A 14,781-nucleotide genomic window follows, 5' to 3' on the forward strand; every position below is an offset into this window, starting at 1 on the left:
GTATAACGTTGCGCGATGCTTTCTCGTGCATGCCAACCTGCAGATCTCACTCATACACTTGATCCAATCAGCTGTCTCCAAGGAGATCCTAGTCACAGCTACTTATAGCCACAAGCTCACGGCGATAACATTTCCTGGCTCCCATTGCGCCAAGTGTTCTGAGAACAAGAGATTGGTGCAGCACCAATGGCATCGAAGCTGCAGATTTTTCTCCCTATCCATCTTTGTGTTGTCAGCTTACACACCAAATCGATGCGCTATGCCACGTCCGTTGCCATAAGTAGCCACCTTCCCTCTCATATCAAGGCATCTCCACACTCACTCATCTCTTGTAGAACCCATACAGCCGACACTTTGCTCAGCCTTCCAATGGCGACCACCACCATGTCCCTCTCCTCCTCGACCTTTGCCGGCAAGGCGGCGAAGAACGTGTCGTCATCGGCTCTCTTCGGTGAAGCCCGCGTCACCATGAGCAAGACTGCGGCGAAGGCGAAACAGATTTCCTCTGGCAGCCCATGGTACGGCGCCGACCATGTGTTGTACCTCGGCCCACTCTCCGGTGAGCCCCCGAGCTACCTCACGGGTGAGTTCACTGGTGATTATGGTTAGGACACTGCCGGACTTTCAGCTGACCCGGAGACCTTCTCCAAGAACCGGGAGCTAGAGGTGATCCACTGTTGTTGGGCCATGCTTGGGGCACTTGGTTGCGTTTTCCCTGGCCCGCAATGGCGTCAAGTTTGGCGAGGCCGTTTGGTTCAAGGCCGGCTCCCAGATCTTTAGTGAGGGTGGTCTCGACTACCTCGGCAACCCCAGCCTTGTGCACGCGCAAAGCATCCTAACTATTTGGGCATGCCAGGTCGTGCTCATGGGTGCCGTCGAGGGGTACTGCATTGTCAGCGGCCCACTCGGTGAGATCGTCGACCCACTATACCCAGCAGGCAGCTTCGACCCTCTCGTTCTAGCCGACGACCCCGAGGCGTTCGCCGAGCTCAAGGTGAAGGAGATCAAGAACGGGCGCCTCGCCATGTTCTCAATGTCCGGCTTCTTTGTCCAAGCTATCGTCACGGGCAAGGGCCCACTTGAGAACCTCGCTGACCACATCGCTGACCCAGTCAACAACAACGCATGGGCGTTTGCCACCAACTTTGTCCCCGGCAAGTAAGATGTCTTAAAGATTGTGCATACCACGGAGCATGTTGTTGTGTGGTTTGAGTTGTACTACCCACGATGTATATTATGAGAATTTTGTGCGAAAACAGTGCAAGATTTGTCCGCCTTCATTGTTGTGACTTGCAAGATTTGTCGGCCTCGCTGAAACAAATAAATACTTTGTCACGTGCTTAATTAACTATTACTTCCTGGGTTCGGAATTACTTGTCACTCAAAGGGCGGACAGACGGATGTGTCTGGCACTAAAATACATCCGTTTGAGCCACAAGTAAATTTCTGATAGAGGAAGTATCATATTATGCTCAGATGAGTGACAACTTATAGGATCGTGTGTGTCCTTAAATTTGTGGAGCCTGAACGAGGGAAACACTAGTATATATATTTTTCATTGAAGATTTCGGTTTCGTGTTTACTCTCCATGCCTTTGATCAAGGCAACCATCTGAAGTGATCTCTATTCATCTCGCTCAGTTGCAAGGGCCATGATTTATTTTCTTTTCATAATTTACAACAAAACAGAGTGTGTCCAATTATACTGCATCAATGATTTTGTGGAACTGTCTGCATTTTTTACTTTATGATTTGGACAATTTAAAGACACATACACATTGATCTAGTAATCAATAATGGTTGTCTCGCCACGTTTTCATTTTATTACTTCAAATTTATCAAACCTGTCATAAAAGCACCCATTGTTACTTTCTTAGTTAATCCAAAGATGAATGCAAGTAGGTCTATAGTATATGAAGCCAAATTAAGCCCGGTCCAAACCTGACAGCTAGAACATCATTGCATCATATATGATCATCCCCATGTCACATGTCATGATCACCACTTTTGCCTGATGTTTTGCTGCCCCTAAACCTACCATACTATTCTTTCAGCAAATGCAAATCAACTACCAAACTCCTAGATGTTTTTATGTTGATGCAGTGCTTGAACCAATCATGTTATTATCATACCCAATTTCACCACACAACTAATGTTGATCGTTTTCACCCGATACATTGCCTCAATCATAGCATGTAACATCAATAAGAGAGAGTCCAATATGGTATCTACCCCAACTAATTGCCCTCCCCCAAACCCAACCACCCGTAGCAAAGCCTTCAACCTCCTTTGTCTCCAGTATATATTTCAAGCACCCGCTCCTTGCTATCATAAAAAAAAAGCGATGCTACACACACACAACAGATATTGGACGATCACCGCACGACGCTACACATCAAGTCGTCCATGCATTAGAGCAAAAGTAGATAGCACAGTTCATTCTTGCATCATGTGGAGTTCGGGCAGCCAGTGTCATCCATGTAGTAGTTTCATAGGAAAAACTCCCCAAAGCGCACCATGGCCCAGAGCCATGTGGTTCGACTCGCCACCGGGATGTTGTTGTCTGAAGTGAAAAGACAACATCACTGTGGTGAAGTAATTTTATTATAAACAAATCAAAAACTATTGTTATTCTTCGGAAAGCATACAGGAGTACATAGACATTAAAATGTACTTTTACAAAAGGTATCTACCAAAATATTGTAAATAAATAAATTTTGCACAATATAACTGTTGTTGCATGATCATCATCAAAACAGAAAGATATGGTGGCATTACAATGAACGCCATTTGTTTGGGGGGGGGGGGGGGGGGGGGGGGGGGGGGGCGCAAACGCTAAGATTTGCCCTATAGAGAACTACAACTTGTGCTTGTTTATCAGATTCCTGCCGAACTTGAAGTTCTAAACATATAAAAATCAAACATACATAATTATATGTGAAAATTATAAGCATGTTGATGAAATTTAATAAGCACTGAGATTTCGAGGTATCTGAATATATATTTGCAATATAGTGAAACAATAATATTACGTGTAATCACATGCATGCAATTTATTTGGAGTCATCTAGGCTCAGATTAAAAACGAAGTTGTAAATATGTGTGTTGTCCCATAAATTTGGGAAATGAAACCTTAAACTAACATTAGTTTCATGAGTAATCGTCTCCATCGATTCATTTTCCCAATCTATGTGGTAATGTAAGGCACTTCATTTGTTTTCAAGATTTACAACGAAAAGGGAAGCATTTTCTTTGAGGGTTAAAATTAGTAGTCTTGTTTTTTTATCAAACATAAATTTTTTTCTATGGCCGTATGATGAGTCTCTACTTTAATCTAAACATATAGATCATGCAAATTTAATTTGGGAAGAAATTAATTTACTTATCAGTAGAATGACAATTAAGCGAACCAACTTGTGGTTGGATGGTTAGGTGGACAATGGTATCCATCACCAGGGTTCAAGTCCTGGTGCTTGTATTTATCCTGGATTTATTTTAGGATTTTCGGTGATGCGCGTTCAGTGGGAGGAGACATTCCCGTTGACTATGAGGCGCCTACGGTGACTTTGTAAAATCTCAATATAATATGCCCTCAGTCTCTCGGAAGTGCTCATATGGATAGGGCGTGCGTGTGTGCGTTCATAGGGCAAAAAAAGAAGATGGAACTACAATCTTCATTAGAGTAAAAATGGGTATATCTAGCTTGATGTATGGAATTTGCCCAATAATGTGACCGTTTACTAGGATGAGATGGTGCATCCTATTTTGAATTTTCTGAACGCTAAAAGATACGTGAGGACAACATCTCACCAGAGTGCGCGCGGTATAACGATGCGGGATGCATCCTAGTGCATGCGAACCCTGCAGATCTCACTCGCACACTTGATCAAATTAGCTGTCTCCAAGGAGATCCTAGTCACAGCTATTTCTAGCCACAAGCTCACGGCGATAACATTTCCTGGCTCAGGACGTGCCAAGTGTTCTGAGAACAACAGATTTCTGCAGCACCAATGGTATCGAAGCTCCAGATTTTTCTCCCTATCCATCTTTATCTTGTCAGCTTACACACAAAAATCGATGCCTTAAGTAGCCTCTCCCCCTCTCATATCAAGGCATCTCCACACTCACTCATCTCTTGGAGAATCAATACAGCAGACACTTTTATCAGCCTTCCAATGGCGACCACCACCATGTCCCTCTCCTCCTCAACCTTTGCCGGCAAGGCGGTGAAGAACGTGTCGTCATCGGCTCTCTTCCGCGAGGCCCGCGTCACCATGCGCAAGACTGCAGCGAAGGCGAAGCAGGTTTCCTCTGGCAGCCCATGGTACGGTGCCGACCGTGTGTTGTACCTCGGCCCACTCTCTGGTGAGCCCCCAAGCTACCTCACCGGTGAGTTCCCTGGCGATTATGGTTGGGATACTGCTGGACTTTCGGCTGACCCGGAGACCTTCTCCAAGAACCGGGAGCTGGAGGAGATCCACTGTCGTTGGGCCATGCTTGGGGCACTTGGTTGTGTCTTCCCTGAGTTGCTCGCCCGCAATGGCGTCAAGTTTGGCGAGGCCGTTTGGTTCAAGGCCGGCTCCCAGATCTTTAGTGAGGGTGGTCTTGACTACCTCGGCAATCCCAGCCTTGTGCACGCGCAAAGCATCCTAGCTATTTGGGCATGCCAAGTCGTGCTCATGGGTGCGGTCGAGGGGTACCGCGTTGCCGGCGGCCCACTTGGCGAGATCGTCGACCCACTATACCCAGGAGGCAGCTTCGACCCTCTCGGCCTAGCCGACGATCCCGAGGCATTCGTCGAGCTCAAGGTGAAGGAGATTAAGAATGGTCGCCTCGCCATGTTCTCAATGTTCGGCTTCTTTGTCCAAGCTATCGTCACGGGCAAGGGACCACTAGAGAACCTCACTGACCACATCTCTGACCCCGTCAACAACAACGCCTGGGCGTTCGCCACCAACTTTGTCCCCGGCAAGTAAGATGTCTTGGAGATTGTGCACGCCATAAAGTGTGTTGTTGTGCAGTCTGAGTTGTACTACCATGATGTAAATTATGAGAATTTGTGCAAAAGCAATGCAAGGTTTGTCCAGCTTGAATGTTGTGACTTGCATCGATCTGATCGTTGTGACCACAATCCACGAGAACAGATAAATATTTCTGCTCGCGCTTAATTAGTTATCCATTATCATTATGTGTGCAGATCAGCGACGCCTCATATGATTGTGTAGGCTGGTCACGCTGGTGCATTTGCGGGGTCGGAGCAAAGGAAACGCTAATATACATTTTCATAGAAGCTTCCATCAATACAACAATGAGGAAGGATCTCAATTCAATTGCAAGGGGCATGGTTTTCTTTCATTTATTAATTTTCGACAAAAGCAGTGTGGCCAATTATACCGCATTAGTGATTTTTCATATCTCGCTTCCAGCCCAACCAAGTGATTCAGCTTACCGGTGTGGTCTAAAGTGAGAAGGCACTGTGTAACGGTCGGAAATTGTCGATTTAGTCGAGGATTGGGGTGCGAGAGGCGGTGTCACCGATGCTGATATTGTGGTGGATGGCAAAGAATTGGAGGCGGAGATGGGTGGGCGTCCACATACACTAGTAGAAAACAGGGCTACCGTTCGCTGCTGGCCAGCCCATTAGTCCCGGTTCTTCAAGAACCAGGACCAATGGGGGGTATTAGACCCGGTTCATGAGCCCAGGGGGGCCGGCCGGGGCCTCGTGGGCATTGGTCCCGGTTCGTATAGAACCATTTGTCTCGGTTCGAGCCACGAACCGAGACCAATGGTCCTCGCTGCTGGCCCACAACCATTGGTCCCGGTTCATGGCATGAATCGGAACAGAAGGGGTGGCTTTAGTCCCGGTTCATGCCACGAACCGGGACAAATAACTTGCCTATATATACCCACCGCCGTGGCAGAGCACTCCACAGTGCTCTGTTTTTTCAATCCGGCGAGGAGAGGGCATTTGGGTGCTCTAGTTCACCTCCTATGCACATGAGGTGTTCGATGAAATGCCCGAGCCACACTAGTTAAGCTTTCTCCTCTCGAAGCTCGACCTAGGAGCTCCATTTTTTTCGAGATTTGTCTAGATTTAGGGTTCCGTCACGCCCCATCCCCGTTTTCACCGTCGTTGATCGCCCGCGCCGATCTCGTCGGCGGCACCACCGTGGTGAGCCTCTTGTTCTTATCTTCTTTATGATACTTGTCTGATTTTCTTACTTTAGATAGATATTTGTCTGATTTTCTTAGTTTTGACACACATAATTGTATGTAATGCATGCAGATGAACCGGCAATGGATGTATGGTGAGAGACACACCTCCAAGTACATTAAGGGTGTGCATATTTTTCTCGAAGTGGCTGAGGCAAACAAGCAAAATGGTTTTATGTGTTGTCCATGCAGTAAATGTGGGAATACGAAGTCTTACTCTGACCGGAAAATCCTTCACACCCACCTGCTTTACAAGGGTTTCATGCCACACTATAATGTTTGGACGAGGCACAAAGAAATAGGGGTTATGATGGAAGACGGCGAAGAAGAAGAGGACGATGACAACTATGTGCCCCCTGAATACGGTGATGCTGCAACGGGGGGAGCTGCTGAAGATCAAGAGGAACCAGACGATGTGCCCGATGATGCTGCAACGGGGGAAGCTGCTGAAGATCAAGAGAAACCAGATGATGTGCCTGATGATGATCTCCGCCGGTCATTGTCGATGCAAGGACGCAATGTGAAAGTCAAAAGGAGAAGCTGAAGTTCGATCGCATGTTAGAGGATCACAAAAAAAAGTTGTACCCCAATTGTGAAGATGGCAACACAAAGTTGGGTACCGTACTAGAATTGCTGCAGTGGAAGGCAGATAATGTTGTGCCTGACAAAGGATTTGAGAAGCTACTGAAAATATTGAAGAAGAAGCTTCCAAAGGATAATGAATTGCCCGACAGTACGTACGCAGCAAAGAAGGTAGTATGCCCTCTAGGATTGGAGGTGCAGAGGATACATGCATGCCCTAATGACTGTATCCTCTACCGCGATGCATACGAGGATTTGAACGCATGCCCGGTATGCGGTGCATTGCAGTATAAGATCAGACGAGATGACCCTGGTGATGTTGACAGCGAGCCCCGCAGGAAGAGAGTTCCTGCGAAGGTGATGTGGTATGCTCCTATAATACCACGGTTGAAGCGACTGTTCAGAAACAAAGAGCATGCCAAGTTGATGCGATGGCACAGTGAGGACCGTAAGAAAGACGGGAAGTTAAGACCACCCGCTGACGGGTTGCAGTGGAGAAAAATCGAGAGAGAGTACTGGGATGAGTTTGCACGTGACCCAAGGAACGTATGGTTTGGTTTAAGCGCGGAAGCCATTAATCCTTTCGGGGAGCACAGCATCAATCACAGCACCTGGCCCGTGACTCTGTATGTATAACCTTCCTCCTTGGATGTGCATGAAGCGGAAGTTCATTATGATGCCAGTTCTCATCCAAGGCCCTAAGCAACCCGGCAACGACATTGATGTTTACCTAAGGCCATTAGTTGAAGAACTTTTACAGCTGTGGAATGGAAACGGTGTACATGCATGGGATGAGCACAAATAGGAGGAATTTAACCTGCACGCATTGCTGTTTGTAACCATCAACGATTGGCCCGCTCTCGGTAACCTTTCAGGACAGACAAACAAGGGATACCACGCATACACGCACTGTTTAGCTGACACCGAAAGTATATACCTGGGAAGCTGCAGGAAGAATGTGTACCTGGGCCATCGTTGATTTCTTCCGACCAACCATCAATGTCAAAAGAAAGGCAAGCATTTCAAAGGCGAGGCAGATCACCGGAAGAAGCCCACCATGCGTACCGGTGATCACGTACTTGCTATGGTCAATGATTTACACGTAATCTTTGGAAAGAGTCCCGACGGACTAGCTGTTCCGAGTGACGCTGGGGGACACGCACCCATGTGGAAGAAGAAATCTATATTTTGGGACCTACCCTACTGGAAAGACCTAGAGTTCCGCTCTTTGATCGACGTGATGCACGTGACGAAGAACCTTTGCGTCAACCTGCTAGGCTTCTTGGGTGTGTATGAGAAGACAAAAGATACAGCTGAGGCATGGGAGGACCTGCAATGTTTGCACGAAAAAGATGGCATGCCTCCAAAGCAGTATGAAGGTCCTGCCAGCTACGCTCTTACCAAAGAAGAGAAGAAAATCTTCTTTGAATGCCTGCTTAGTATGAAGGTCCCGACTGGCTTCTCGTCGAATATAAAGGGAATAATAAATATGGCAGAGAAAAAGTTTCAGAACCTAAAGTCTCATGACTGCCACGTGATTATGACACAACTGCTTCCGGTTGCATTGAGGGGGCTTCTACCGGAAAACGTCCGATTAGCCATTGTGAAGCTATGTGCATTCCTCAATGCAATCTCTTAGAAGGTGATCGATCCAGAAATCATACCAACGCTAAGGAGTGATGTGGTGCAATGTCTTGTCAGTTTCGAGCTGGTGTTCCCACCATCCTTCTTCAATATCATGACGCACGTCCTAGTTCATCTAGTTGACGAGATTGTCATTTTGGGCCCCATATTTCTACACAATATGTACCCCTTTGAGAGGTTCATGGGAGTCCTAAAGAAATACGTCCGTAACCACACTAGGCCAGAAGGAAGCATCTCCATGGGCCATCAAACAGAGGATGTCATTGGGTTTTGTGTTGACTTCATTCCTGACCTTAAGAAGATAGGTCTCTCTAAATCGCGGTATGAGGGGAGACTGACTGGAAAAGGCACGCTTGGAGGGGAGACAATAATATGCAGGGACGGATATTCTTGGTCTCAAGCACACTGCACAGTTCTACAGAACTCTACCTTAGTGACCCCTTATGTCGATGAACACAAGAACAGTCTGCGCTCCAAACACCCGGAGCAGTGCGACAACTGGATTACATGTGAACACATCAGGACTTTCAGCAGTTGGTTCGAAATACGTCTCAGAGATGAAAACACTGTTTGTGATGAGCTGTACTCGTTGTCCAGGGGACCATCTTCGACTGTTATGATTTGGAAAGGATACGAGATAAATGGGAATACATTTTACACGATCGCCCAAGATCAAAAGAGCACCAACAAAAACAGCGGTGTCCGCTTTGATGCAGCCACCGAGAGGGGAAAGGACACATATGTTGGAAATATGCCCTAGAGGCAATAATAAAAGGATTATTATTATATTTCCTTGTTCATGATAATTGTCTATTATTCATGCTATAATTGTGTTATCCGAAAATCGTAATACATGTGTGAATACATAGACCACAACATGTCCCTAGTAAGCCTCTAGTTGACTAGCTCTTTGATCAATTGATAGTCATGGTTTCCTGACTATGGACATTGGATGTCATTGATAACGGGATCACATCATTGGGAGAATGATGTGATGGACAAGACCCAATCGTAAGCATAGCACAAGATCGTGTAGTTTGTTTGCTAGAGCTTTTCCAATGTCAAGTATCTTTTCCTTAGACCATGAGATCGTGTAACTCCCGGATACCGTAGGAGTGCTTTGGGTGTACCAAACGTCACAACGTAACTGGGTGACTATAAAGGTATACTACGGGTATCCCCGGAAGTATCTGTTGGGTTGACACGGATCGAGACTAGGATTTGTCACTCCGTATGACGGAGAGGTATCTCTGGGCCCACTCGGTAATGCATCATCATAATGAGCTCAATGTGACCAAGTGTTTGGTCACAGGATCATGCATTACGGTACGAGTAAAGTGACTTGCCGGTAACGAGATTGAATGAGGTATTGGGATACCGACGATCGAATCTCGGGCAAGTAACGTACCGATTGACAAAGGGAATTGTATACGGGATTACTTGAATCCTCGACATCGTGGTTCATCCGATGAGATCATCGTGGAACATGTGGGAGCCAACATGGGTATCCAGATCCCGCTGTTGGTTATTGGCCGGAGAGCTGTCTCGGTCATGTCTACGTGATTCCCGAACTCGTAGGGTCTACACACTTAAGGTTCGGTGACACTAGGGTTGTAGAGATATTAGTATGCGGTAACTTGAAAGCTGTTCGGAGTCCCGGATGAGATCCCGGATGTCACGAGGAGTTCAGGAATGGTCCAGAGGTGAAGAATTGTATATAGGAAGTCCAGTTTCGGCCATCGGGAAAGTTTCGAGGGTCACCGGTATTGTACCGGGACCAGCGTAAGGGTCTCGGGGGTCCAAGGGGTAGGCCCACCTATCCCGGAGGGCCCCGTGGGCTGAAGAGGGAAGGGAACCAGCCCCTGGTGGGCTGGTGCGCCCCCCTTGGGCCTCCCCTACGCCTAGGGTTGGAAACCCTAGGGGTGGGGGGCGCTCCACTTGACTTGGGGGGCAAGTGCCCCTCCCCTAGCCCCCCCCCTTGAGATGGGATCTCTAGGGGCCGGCGCACCCCCTAGGCCCCCTATATAAATAGGGGGGAGGGAGGGCAGCCGCACCCTAGTCCATGGCGCCTCCCTCTCCCCCTATACCACCTCTCCCTCTCGCTGAGCTTGGCGAAGCCCTGCCGAGATCACTGCTGCTTCCACCACCACGCTGTCGTGCTACTGGATCTCCATCAACCTCTCCTTCCCCCTTGCTGGATCAAGAAGGAGGAGACGTCTTCCCCAACCGTACGTGTGTTGAACGCGGAGGTGATGTCCGTTCAGCACTAGGATCTTCGGTAATTTGGATCACGACGAGTACGACTCCCTCAAACCCGTTCTCTTGAATGCTTTCGCTCACGATCTACAAGGGTATGTAGATGCACTCCTCTCTCTTGTTGCTAGATGGCTCCATAGATTGATCTTGGTGAAGCGTAGAAAATTTTGATTTTCTGCAACGTTCCCCAACAGTGGCATCATGAGCTAGGTCTATGCATAGTTTCTTTGCACAAGTAGAACACAAATTTGTTGTGGGCGTAGATGTTGTCAATTTTCTTGCCACTACTAGTCTTATCTTGTTTCGGCGGCATTGTGGGATGAAGCGGCCCGGACCGACCTTACATGTACGCTTACGTGAGACAGGTTCCACCGACTGACATGCACTAGTTGCATAAGGTGGCTAGCGGGTGTCTGTCTCTCCCATTTTAGTTGGATCGGATTCGATGAAAAGGGTCCTTATGAAGGGTAAATAGAAATTGGCATATCACGTTGTGGCTTTTTATGTAGGTAAGAAACTTTCTTGCTAGAACCCTATTGCAGCCATGTAAAAACATGCAACAACAATTAGAGGACGTCTAACTTGTTTTTGCAGCATATGCCTTGTGATGTGATATGGCCAAAAGGTTGTGATGAATGATATATATGTGATGTATGAGATCACGTTCTTGTAATAGGAATCACGACTTGCATGTCGATGAGTATGACAACCGGCAGGAGCCATAGGAGTTGTCTTAATTATTGTATGACCTGCGTGTCAATGAATAAATGACATGTAATTACTTTACTTTATTGCTAAACCGTTAGCCATAGTAGTAGAAGTAATAGTTCGCGAACAACTTCATGGAGACATGATGATGGAGATCATGATGATGGAGATCATGGTGTCATGCCGGCGACGAAGATGATCATGGCGCCCCGAAGATGGAGATCAAAGGAGCAATATGATATTGGCCATATCATGTCACTATTTGATTGCATGTGATGTTTATCATGTTTTTGCATCTTATTTGCTTAGAACGACGGTAGTAAATAAGATGATCCCTCGTAATAATTTCAAGAAAGTGTTCCCCCTAACTGTGCGCCGTTGCGAAAGTTCGTTGTTTTGAAGCACCACGTGATGATCGGGTGTGATAGATTCCAACGTCCACATACAACGGGTGTAAGACAGATTTACACATGCAAAACACTTAGATTGACTTGACGAGCCTAGCATGTACAGACATGGCCTCAGAACACAAGAGACCGAAAGGTCAAACATGAGTCGTATGGAAGATACGATCAACATGGAGATGTTCACCGATGATGACTAGTCCGTCTCACGTGATGATCGGACACGGTCTAGTTGAGTCGGATCATGTATCACTTAGATGACTAGAGGGATGTCTAATCTGAGTGGGAGTTCATTAAATAATTTGATTATATGAACTTAATTATTATGAACTTAGTCTAAAAACCTTTGCAAAATGTCTTGTAGATCAAATGGCCAACGCTCATGTCAACCTCAACTTCAACGCGTTCCTAGAGAAAACCAAGCTGAAAGATGATGGCAGCAACTATACGGACTGGGTCCGGAACCTGAGGATCGTCCTCATAACTGCCAAGAAAGCATATTCCTAGAAGCACCGCTAGGTGAAGCACCCATCCCAGAGAACCAAGACGTTATGAACACTTGGCAGTCACGTGCTGATGATTACTCCCTCGTTCAGTGTGGCATGCTTTACAGCTTAGAACTGGGGCTCCAAAGTGTTTTGAGCAACACGGAGCATATGAGATGTTCGAAGAGCTGAAAATGGTTTTCCAAGCTCATGCCTAGGTCGAGAGATATGAAGTCTCCGACAAGTTCTACAGTTGTAAGATGGAGGAAAATAGTTCTGTCACTGAGCACATATTCAAAATGTCTGGGTTGCACAACCGCTTGTCCCAGCTGGACATTAACCTCCTGGACGAGCCGGTCATTGACAGAATCCTTCAGTCGCTCCCACCTAGCTACAAGAGCTTTGTGATGAACTATAATATGCAGGGGATGGTGAAAACCATTCCTGAAGTATTTTTAATGTTGAAATCAGTGGAGGTGGAAATCAAAAAGGAACATCAAGTGTTGATGGTCAATAAAACCACTAGTTTCAAGAAAGGCAAGGGTAAAAAGAACTTCAAGTAAGACGGCAAGGGAGTTGCCGCGCCCGGTAAGCCAGTTGCCGGGAAGAAGCCAGAGAATGGACCCAAGCCTAAGACTGAGTGCTTTTATTGCAAAGGGAAGGGTCACTCGAAGCGGAACTGCCCCAAGTACTTAGCGGACAAGAAGGCCGGCAACACCAAAGGTATATGTGATATACATGTAATTGATGTGTACCTTACCAGTACTCGTAGTAGCTCCTTGGTATTTGATACCGGTGCGGTTGCTCATATTTGTAACTCAAAACAGGAGCTGTGGAATAAGCGGAGACTGGCGAAGGACGAGGTGACGATGCGCGTCGGGAATGGTTCCAAGGTCGATGTGATCGCCATCGGCACGCTACCTCTACATTTACCTATGGGATTAGTTTTAAACCTCAATAATTGTTATTTAGTGCCAGCTTTGAGCATGAACATTGTATCTGGATCTCGTTTAATACGAGATGGGTACTCATTTAAATCTGAGAATAATGGCTATTCTATTTATATGAGAGATATGTTTTATGGTCATGCCCCGCTGGTCAATGGTTTATTCTTAATGAATCTCGAACGTGATGTTACACATATTCATAGTGTGAATACCAAAAGATGTAAGATTGATAATGATAGTCCCACATATCCGTGGCACTGCCGCCTTGGTCACATTGGTGTCAAACGCATGAAGAAGCTCCATACAAATGGACTTTTGGAGTCTCTTGATTTCGAATCATTTGACACGTGCGAACCATGCCTCATGGGTAAAATGATCAAGACTCCGTTCTCCGGAACAATGGAGCGAGCAACCAACTTATTGGAAATTATACATACTGATGTGTGCGGTCCAATGAGCGTTGAGGCTCGCGGTGGCTATCGTTATGTTCTCACCCTCACTGATGACTTAAGTAGATATGGGTATGTTTACTTGATGAAACACAAGTATGAGACCTTTGAAAAGTTCAAAGAATTTCAGAATGAGGTAGAGAATCAACGTGACCGAAAAATAAAGTTCTTACGATCAGATCGTGGAGGAGAATATTTAAGTCACGAATTTGGTACGCACTTAAGGAAATGTGGAATCGTTTCACAACTCACGCCGCCTGGAACACCTCAGCGTAACGGTGTGTCCGAACATCGTAATCGCACTTTATTGGATATGGTACGGTCTATGATGTCTCTTACTAATTTACCGCTATCATTTTGGGGATACGCTTTAGAGACAGCTACATTCACTTTAAATAGGGCACCATCTAAATCCGTTGAGACGACACCGTATGAATTATGGCTTGGGAAGAAACCTAAGCTGTCGTTTCTAAAAGTTTGGGGATGCGATGCTTATGTCAAGAAACTTCAACCTGAAAAGCTCGAACCCAAGTCGGAAAAATGCGTCTTCATAGGATACCCTAAGGAAACCATTGGGTATACCTTCTACCTTAGATCCGAAGGCAAGATCTTTGTTGCCAAGAACGGGTCCTTTCTGGAGAAAGAGTTTCTCTCGAAAGAAGTAAGTGGGAGGAAAGTGGAACTTGATGAAGTACTACCTCTTGAACCGGTAAGTAGCGCAGCTCAGGAAGATGTTCTTGTGGTGCCAAGCACCGACTGAAGAGGAAGTTAATGATGATGATCAAGGTACTTCGGATCAAGTTACTACTGAACTTCGTACGTCCACAAGGACACGTTCCACACCAGAGTGGTATGGAAACCCTGTCCTGTAAATCATGTTGTTAGACAACGGTGAACCTTCGAACTATGAAGAAGCAATGGTGGGCCCAGATTCCAACAAATGGCTTGAAGCCATGCAATCCGAGATAGGATCCATGTATGAAAACAAATGTGGACTTTGACAGACTTGCCCGATGATCAGCAAGCGATAGAAAACAAATGGATCTTTAAGAAGAAGACGGACGCAGATGGTAATGTTACCATCTATAAAGCTC

General features: G+C 46.3%; 1 pseudogene across 1 annotated transcript; it reads left to right on the plus strand.

Annotated features, from left to right (window-relative positions):
- The first annotated feature begins 302 nt into the window (after positions 1-302).
- LOC123138943 (uncharacterized) lies at positions 303-5,092 on the plus strand (annotated as a pseudogene). Its single transcript, XR_006469417.1, has 3 exons — positions 303-1,158; positions 3,432-3,441; positions 3,995-5,092. The product of XR_006469417.1 is annotated as an uncharacterized protein (transcript).
- The last annotated feature ends 9,689 nt before the right edge of the window (positions 5,093-14,781 follow it).

Source organism: Triticum aestivum, chromosome 6B, assembly GCF_018294505.1.
Source record: "Triticum aestivum cultivar Chinese Spring chromosome 6B, IWGSC CS RefSeq v2.1, whole genome shotgun sequence".
Lineage (NCBI taxonomy): Eukaryota > Viridiplantae > Streptophyta > Magnoliopsida > Poales > Poaceae > Triticum > Triticum aestivum.